The sequence below is a fragment of the Populus euphratica genome, unplaced genomic scaffold (genome assembly GCF_000495115.2).
Source record: "Populus euphratica unplaced genomic scaffold, PopEup_1.0 scaffold95.1, whole genome shotgun sequence".
NCBI lineage: Eukaryota > Viridiplantae > Streptophyta > Magnoliopsida > Malpighiales > Salicaceae > Populus > Populus euphratica.
This window is the reverse complement of record NW_011499885.1, coordinates 1,129,985-1,138,688: the sequence shown is the minus strand read 5'-3', so window position 1 is coordinate 1,138,688 and position 8,704 is coordinate 1,129,985. Positions and strand designations below refer to the sequence as shown.

General features: G+C 36.3%; 1 pseudogene; it reads left to right on the top strand.

Moving 5' to 3' along the window:
• Positions 1–275: 275 nt before the first annotated feature.
• Positions 276–6,864, top strand: LOC105130247 (probable terpene synthase 3; annotated as a pseudogene).
• The last annotated feature ends 1,840 nt before the right edge of the window (positions 6,865–8,704 follow it).

Sequence of the window (8,704 nt, the reverse complement as noted above, 5' to 3'; positions counted from 1 at the left end):
ACAGTATATGAAATAAACATTCAATACATGGAATGTTGCTGGTGATTTTTTTTATCCAGCAGGTGTAGTATGTGGTAAGGAAAGGGAATCAAGCACGGATTGTTTTTTCTTCTAACTGCAATACCAAAGGCTTCATCCATGTCTAGATTTTTCTGGCACCATTCCCCTAGAGAGTTCTCATTCAATAAGGTAGAGAAAACTTGCTAGGGTAACCTCGACAGTGGCCACACTATATGGACATAACCTCCTTCCAGAACCAAAAGGAATATATTCGAAAAGATCATTTTCAAATTTACTCAACTCTTATTTTATTGTAGATTCATTGCTATCTTCTAATGTGTTTATCAACCGGTGAAGCAGATGTATTCAACAAGTACAAGGATGAAAAAGGCAACTTCAAGGAAAATTTTACAAAAGATGTGAAAGGGTTATTAAATTTGTATGAGGCTTCATACCTTAGTGCTCACGGAGAAATTATACTGGATGAAGCTCTTGTGTTTACTGAAACTCACCTCAAGTCCATGGTAGCTCGATTGGTTTCTCCTCTTGCTGACCAAGTAACTCATGCCTTAAATCGACCTCTACACTGTGGCATAGTAAAGTATGAACTATGGTATTCCATCTCTTTCTACGAGCAAGACGAGCTGCACATCGAACCTGTACTAAAGCCTCCAAAGTCGAATTTCAATATGCTGCAAAAGTTGTACCAGGAGGAGCTGAGAAATCTCTCCAAGTAATTATTATAAGCAAGATTATTAGAGGAGAATAAGAATTATTTAACCAGATAGAAAATATTAATTACATTTGTTCACTGTAGGTGGTGGAAAGAGTTGGACTTTACGACAAAGCTACCCTTCGCTCGAGACATTGATCGAGTGTTACAATGTGGTGTTCGGCCTGTTTATCGAGCCACAGCACGCTCTTGCCCAACAGATACTAACCAAATCTACTATGCTTGTATCCATATTGGATGGCATATATGATGTACATGGTACTATTGAAGAACTTGAGCAGTTCACCAAAATGATTGAGAGGTATACTAGATTAGATCCTGGTTCTGTAATTGCAACTCTAAACACAGATTTGGCAGATTTGGCGGCGTGATTAACTGATGTTTGGAAAACTCGGAACAACCGGACACTAATTTACCCGAATTAATTTAGTAGAATATAATTACAATTCATAAGTCTCAATTCTTTTCCTCTTTATGCAGTAAAACAGAATCAAACAATGATGAAAAATAATACAAATAATCACAAAATCAACACCAAGATTTTTAACGTGAAAAACCTGATGTGGGAAAAACCACGGGACCGTAGTCCACCTAAAAACTTCCACTATCAACAAATAATGGGTTAACAATTATTCTTCCTCAGATTCAACTAAGGGATATAACATATATATCATCAAGAACAACTTATTCTCGAATTACAACAAGATTAAAGGAGAATTATTTGAGAAAAACTCACAAAATTGATAGCCCTGTTTTCTGTCCAAACGGCCAGCTTCCACACCACCAATCTTCGTTCCAGCCTTTCAGAATGAAGATCAACGTGTCTAGAAGCTGCTGTCAAAATCTCAGCCCGATCCAACGGTGAACGAGCTGGAAATCAAAGGAAGAACGCAGGTTGCTCTGCTGCCTCTTCTTCTCTTTTTCTCTCTTAATTTTCTTCTCCTCTCTTCTAATTTCAATCTTACACTATAGTACCCGAACCACTTAATTTTAAAGTGGTCAGCTGCCTCTCTTCTCAATAAATATGGTGGTCCCACCATCACATGGTGTAGGACTATACACAACAAATCTCCCCCTCACACACCATGTGAGGAATTCGCTATACCGGCGATCAATATGTAAAATTCAATTTAGGATGCTTTGACAAGCCTGCTTCCCTTCTACAGAACTCAAACTTCTCTCTCGGTAGAGGTTTGGTCATCATGTCAGACACGTTGTCATCAGTATGGATCTTCTCAACAACGAATGACTTCATCTCCATAGCATCTCGAATCCATTGATATCTAACCTCAATGTGCTTTGATCGAGAGTGAAAAGTAGGATGCTTACTGAGATGGATTGCACTTTGACTATCACAGTGCAACACAAAGTTCTCTTAAACTAGGCCAAGTTCATGCAAGAACTTTTTCATCCATAACAACTCTTTGCCCCCTTCAGTAAGAGCAATATATTCGGCCTCTATAGTGGATAATGCAACACATTTTTGCAACCTTGATTGCCATGAGACTGCTCCCCCTACAAACTTCATCAAGTATCCTGATGTGGACTTTTTAGAATCAGCATCACCAGCCATATTTGCTTCTGTGTATCCATCCAACACAGGTTTATCATTATCAAAACATAAGCTGAAACTAGAAGTACCTTTGAGATACCTGAGTATCCATTTCACTGCTGACCAGTGTTCTTTACTAGGATTGGAGAGGAATCGACTAACCACACCAACTGCATGAGCTATATCCGGCCTTGTGCAAACCATGACATACATCAAGCTACCAACTACGGATGCATAAGGAACCTTTTTCATCTCATCTTTTTCTTCATCACTTGAAGGACACTGCTTAGAACTTAGTTTAAAGTGGCTTACAAGTGGAGAACAAACAGGTTTGGAGTTGCTCATATTGAATCTCTCAAGTACCTTTTGAATATATCTCTCCTAAGATAGCCAAAGTTTTCCCTTCTTCCTATCACGTGTGATCTTCTTACCAAGAATCTGTTTTGCTGGTCCCAAGTCTTTCATTGCAAAAGACTTGCTCAACTCTTCCTTCAACATCTGAATCTTCTTAGCATCATGACCAACAATCAACATATCATCCACATACAACAGGAGAATAATAAAGTTTCCATCTGGAAACCTTTTCATAAATACACAATGATCAGAAATGGTCTTGTCATAACCATGATCCACCATGAAAGAATCAAACTTCTTGTACCATTGTCTTGGAGCTTGTTTTAACCCATATAAACTCTTTTTCAACTTACAAACTAACTGCTCTTTACCTTTTGCTTCAAACCCTTCAGGCTGCTCCATGTAGATCTCCTCATCCAAATCACCATGTAGAAAGGCAGTTTTCACATCAAGTTGTTCTACTTCAATATTCAAACTAGCAGCTAAGCCAAGCACAACTCAGATTGAAGACATCTTGACCACTGGTGAAAAGATTTCTTCAAAATCAATACCCTTCTTCTGACTGGAGCCTTTCACAACCAATCTTGCCTTGTACCTTGGCTGTGAGCAATGTTCATCAATTTTCAACCTGAACACCCATTTGTTCTTGAGTGCTCTCTTACCTTTAGGAAGCTTCACTAACTCAAAGGTATGGTTTTCATGCAAGGATTTCATCTTTTCTTGCATTGCTTTCAACCACTCATTTTTCTTCTCATGTGACATAGCTTCATCAAAGCATTCTGACTCTCCCCCATCAGTGACCAACACATACTCATGAGGAGAATATCTGGTGGAAGGTTGGCGATGTCTAGTTGACCTTCTTAATTGTGGCTCATCTGGAGCTTCCTGCATAACCTGTTCAGGAATAACATCAACATCATTATTAGCTGCTTCAGGATCACCAACTAATGGCTCAATAAGATAACCACCATTATCATCATTTTGCAAGTCTCCTCCATGATTAGCAGGCATCAAAGGTAACTGTGGAGTTGAATTAGTTGGAATAAAAACAATAGACTTTGTTTTCTCTTTCTGTTTAAAGTCTTCAATGGTTTGATCTTCAAAGAAGATAACATCTCTACTTCTTACAATTTTCTTCTCCTTTGGATCCCACAACCTATAGTCAAACTCATCATCTTCAGAGCCTAAGAAAATGCATTGTTTTGTCTTGCTGTCAAGCTTAGACCTTTCATCTCTAGGAACATGTACAAATGCCCTGCATCCAAACACTCTTAAGTGTGCATAAAAGACATCTTTTCATTTCCAAACTCTATCTGGAACATCAAATTCAAGAGGAACTGATGGAGAAAGGTTGATCATGGCAACTGCAGTCTTCATTGCCTCACCCCAAAAGGACTTAGGTAGCTTTGCATGAGAGAGCATACATCTAATTCTTTCAACAATGGTTTTGTTCATTCTCTCAGCCACTCCATTCTACTGTGGAGTTTTAGGAACTGTCTTCTCCAACTTGATACCATGCTCCCTGCAGTACTTCTCAAAAGGACCCCTGTATTCACCACCATTGTCAGCTCGAACACATTTGAGCTTTCTACCAGTTTCTCTTTCAACTCTGGCATGGAAATCCTTAAAGACATCAAGCACCTGATCTTTGGATTTCAAACAAGTGGCCCAAATTTTCCTGGAGTGATCATCAATAAAACTAACAAAGCACAATGCACCTCTAAGAGACTTGTCAATCATAAAGCAAACATCAGTATGAACTAAATCAAGTACATGTGATCTTCTATGTGAAGGTGATCTTTGAAATGCAACTCTGTGTTGTTTGCCAACTAAACAATGAGTACATGTGTTCAAGTTCATACCTTTTAATGGAAGGTAGTTCTTCTTGGCAAGGATGCCAAGGCCTTTCTCACTTAAATGTCCAAGCCGTTTATGCCACAGATCAGTAGAGCAATCTTCAATTGCATTCACCTCCCCTTTGATCATCTTGGCTTGTGACATGTAGAGACCCATCTTCTTCCCTTTAGCAACAATCAGGGAATTTCTGGAAAGCTTCCATTTACCATCTCCAAAGTAATTGTGATAGCCTTCTTCATCAAGAGTACCTGTAAAGATCAAGTGTAGGCGCATATCAGGCACATGCCTACATCTTTGAGTAACAACTTGCACCCAGTATTGGTTTCCAACCAAATGTCTCCAATGCCCATAACACTAGTCATCCCTTGATTTCCCATACTAACTTGACCAAAGTCACCAGCAGTGTAGGATGTGTAAAAATCAAGTCGGGGTGTAACATGGTAAGAAGCTACTGAATCTGCAACCCAGGTGGTATCCTGACATGCAAGATTAACACAACCATCATCACAAACAATGGCAACATCACCATCAAATACAACTGCAGCTGTACCATTCTCTTCATTCTTGTCTTCATCTTTACCCTTTTTATCTCTTTTATACTTTCTGCAATCCTTTTGCATATTTAGCCCATTCCATTTTGCATCATCCATATCATCAGGTTTTATTCCTTTACATTCAATCGGCAAAGCCAAAACATTACAATATAAATGATCCTCTATCATTGTTTTCCATAGAAAATAATTTGAGGAAGTAAGCTTTATCATGCCCGAATCTTCCTTTTCCATTTTAACTGCACAAGAAATTCAATCTACACAACTAGTGCTCTGATACCACTTTGTTGGGAAAACTCGGAACAACCGGACATCAATTTACCCGGATCAATTCAGCGGAATACAATTACAATTAACAAGTCCCAATTTTTTCCCTCTTTGTGCAGTAAAACAGAATCAAACAATGATGAAAAATAATGCAAATAATCACAAAATCAACACCAAGATTTTTAACGTGGAAAACCCGATGTGGAAAAAACTACGGGACCGTAGTCCACCTAAAAACTTCCACTATCAACAAATAATGGGTTCATAATCATTCTTCCTCATATTCAACTAAGGGATACAACATATATATCATCAAGAATAACTTATTCTCGGATTACAACAAGATTAAAGGAGAATTATTTGAGAAAAACTCACAAAACTGATAGCCCCGTTTTCTGTCAAAACGGCCATCTTCCACACAACCAATCTTCAATCCAACCGTTCAGAATGAAGATCAACGTGTCTAGAAGGTGCTATCAAAATCTCAGCCCGATCCAACGGTGAACGAGCTGGAAATTTAAGGAAGAACGCAGGTTACTCTGCTGCCTCTTCTTTTCTTTTTCTCTCTTAATTTTCTTCTCCTCTCTTCTAATTTCAATCTTACGCTACAGTACCCGAACCACTTAATTTTAAAGTGGTCAGCTGCCTCTCTTCTCAATAAATATGGTGTGATTAATGAGCTTATTGCGTGTCTTACGCGAAAGAAGCGGTAAATTTGATTCCTTTGTTGACTTAATCGGCATATTTTACTTCATTGGTTCTAACTGTAGTTCAGCTGCCTCGCTTCTCAATAAATATGGTGTGATTAATGAACTTATTGCGTGTCTTACGCGAAAGGAGCGGTAAATTTGATTCCTTTGTTAACTTAATCGGCATATTTTACTTCATTGGTTCTAACTGTAGTTCATTGGCATCACAGGAAAAGAATCAAGCTAGGTCCTACAATATCATGGAAGCAAGATGTTTTAACGAAGCTCATGTGCCAACATTAGAAGAATACAGGCAAAATGGGGTGTCTAGCTCTACTTACCCTTTGATCACAGTATCATCCTTGTGTGGGATGGGCAAAATCGCTTCAAAGGAGGTGTTCGATTGGTTGTTCACTCATCCTAAAATTCTGGCATCTACATCTGATCTATTCAGGCTCATCGACCATGTGGCATCTCATGAGGTTGGAAACAAACTTAAAAAACTTGTCCAAATTGTAAAACGGACTAAACTCCTATCTAACTTGTGCAACATTCGTTTCTACTTTGCAGTTTAAACAAGAAAGAGGCCATGTTGCTTCATCTGTTGAATGCTGTATGAAGCAGCATGGAGTATCGAAGCAAGATGCACATGGTGAGTTAACAAAACTTGTCGAGAGTGACTGTAAAGGCATAAATGAGGAACCTCTTGGTGTCCCCAAGAAGGACGTTCTCCAAGTTTTTCTTAATTTTGGTCGCGCGGCCGATGTCTTCTACAGTGATTACGATGCTTTTACAGAATCTAGAACCATGGCAAAAGATATGCTGTCTGCTTTGCTCATCAATCCAATGCCCATTGAATAATTCCTTCTGTGGTTCTGTTGCTTCACAATGAATTGTACAATAGACAAGGATAAGAAAATGCAAGTTGTCTTTGTGTTGCGTACGTGTCACTTCGATCTATCTCTTTGTATGGCTCTTTAGAGCCCGGAATTTCTGTTTTGTGTGATTTTGACTGAATGCCATTCCTTCCCATATCCATTACAAAATTATCTGAGATCAAAAAATTTCCATGGATATTTGGGAAACCTCTGAATTTTTATCATTCATTGTAATAACCACTTTATATAATCTATGGCGAGGATAACACAAGCAGATATAAAAAAAATATCGTAATAAATAAATACACAACGATCTTACAACATTTGACTATGTTTACGTAAGAGAAAGAGTGAGAATTTACTCTAATAGAAACCAAGACAGTTTTGGTGAAGGCTTACATATGCTCGATCCTTACAGCAGACAGTAAATTGCTATTTCTAGCACAAAAGAGCATTCAAGTGCATATGGCTAGGATCATATATAAAGAAATATATCTGAATATATTAATTAAAAGGAGTCGTTTTTTTAAAATGAAAATGGTAACTACATTATTCAAAAAGTCACCTTTTTATATGCATATTTTTATAAGTGTGAGGTTGCATCAACTGGCTAGTTAACAACTAATTTAGTAACATTTCTTTATTTATACGTGGTAAAACTAGTTCTAAGAATTTTATAAGTCATAAATTAACTTCTACAGCTTTATTGGTATGTTATTATTCTAACTCTACCCATATTATTTTAAATTGAGTTATCGTAATTCATTTGGACTAATAATCCCATTTAGATTTGAAATATGAGCATGTCATTCTTTCATTTTCTATATAGATTTTGCTCAAGCTACGTATATTTATTTTTTAAAATAAATATGCGCATATCCATGATACATAAATTTTGTTGATAAAGCTACTAGCCATATCGGCTAATTAAGACACAGGCTTTTGAGTCATTAACTTAATTTAGGACAAAAAGGGTTTTTTTTTTTTAACTATAGATATAGATATATAAATTAGTTGATGTATATTTTAACTAATTTTTTAAAGTTTTAAATTAATAATCAGATAAATCTGTAATAACTATAAAATTTATGATATTTAAATTTATAACCTCATGAAAACAAACTCAAGAATTAACAAGTTAATAAAAATATATTTTCATTGGCACATGTAGGTGACTTAAGTGATTTTTAGGACTTTTCAAAAATTAATATATTTTTTAAAGTTATTTAGATATAGTAATATTAAAATTAAATTTTAAAAAATAAAAAAATATTATTTTAATAATTAAAAAAACATTTTAAAAAAATAATATTTACCAGTATTTCAAACACCCTCTTTTAAATTCCGATTTCCTATAGTGGTCACAAGTCAAAACAAAGAAATAAATGTGCCGTTTGAAAGGAATAAGATTCATGCCCACTTCTTTACCAAATACTGTGATATTTTTTCTTGCCTAATGGGTAATCAGTCCTTAACGAAGAATTCGGTATGAGGGCGAAAGAGATATTTTTCTCGGAGTAATCGCTGAAAAGTCCTCGACAAAGAAGTCAGTATTGGGACTCAAGAATTGAGTTTTCCTGATGAGACAAATGAAACAAAAGAAGTAGACTTCTTCGATGCCCCTTTTTCTCGTTCTCCATCACGTTTTTTTCCTGGATTTTCTTCATATACACTAGTTTTATTATCGACGCTATCTTGCATGATGAATAATTTTTTTTTTAATATAAAAAAATAGTAATATTGTTAACGTTTTTTTTTACTATTAAAAAAATTAATTGCAAATTAAAAAATTTATACATGTATTAAATACAATAAATTTAAAT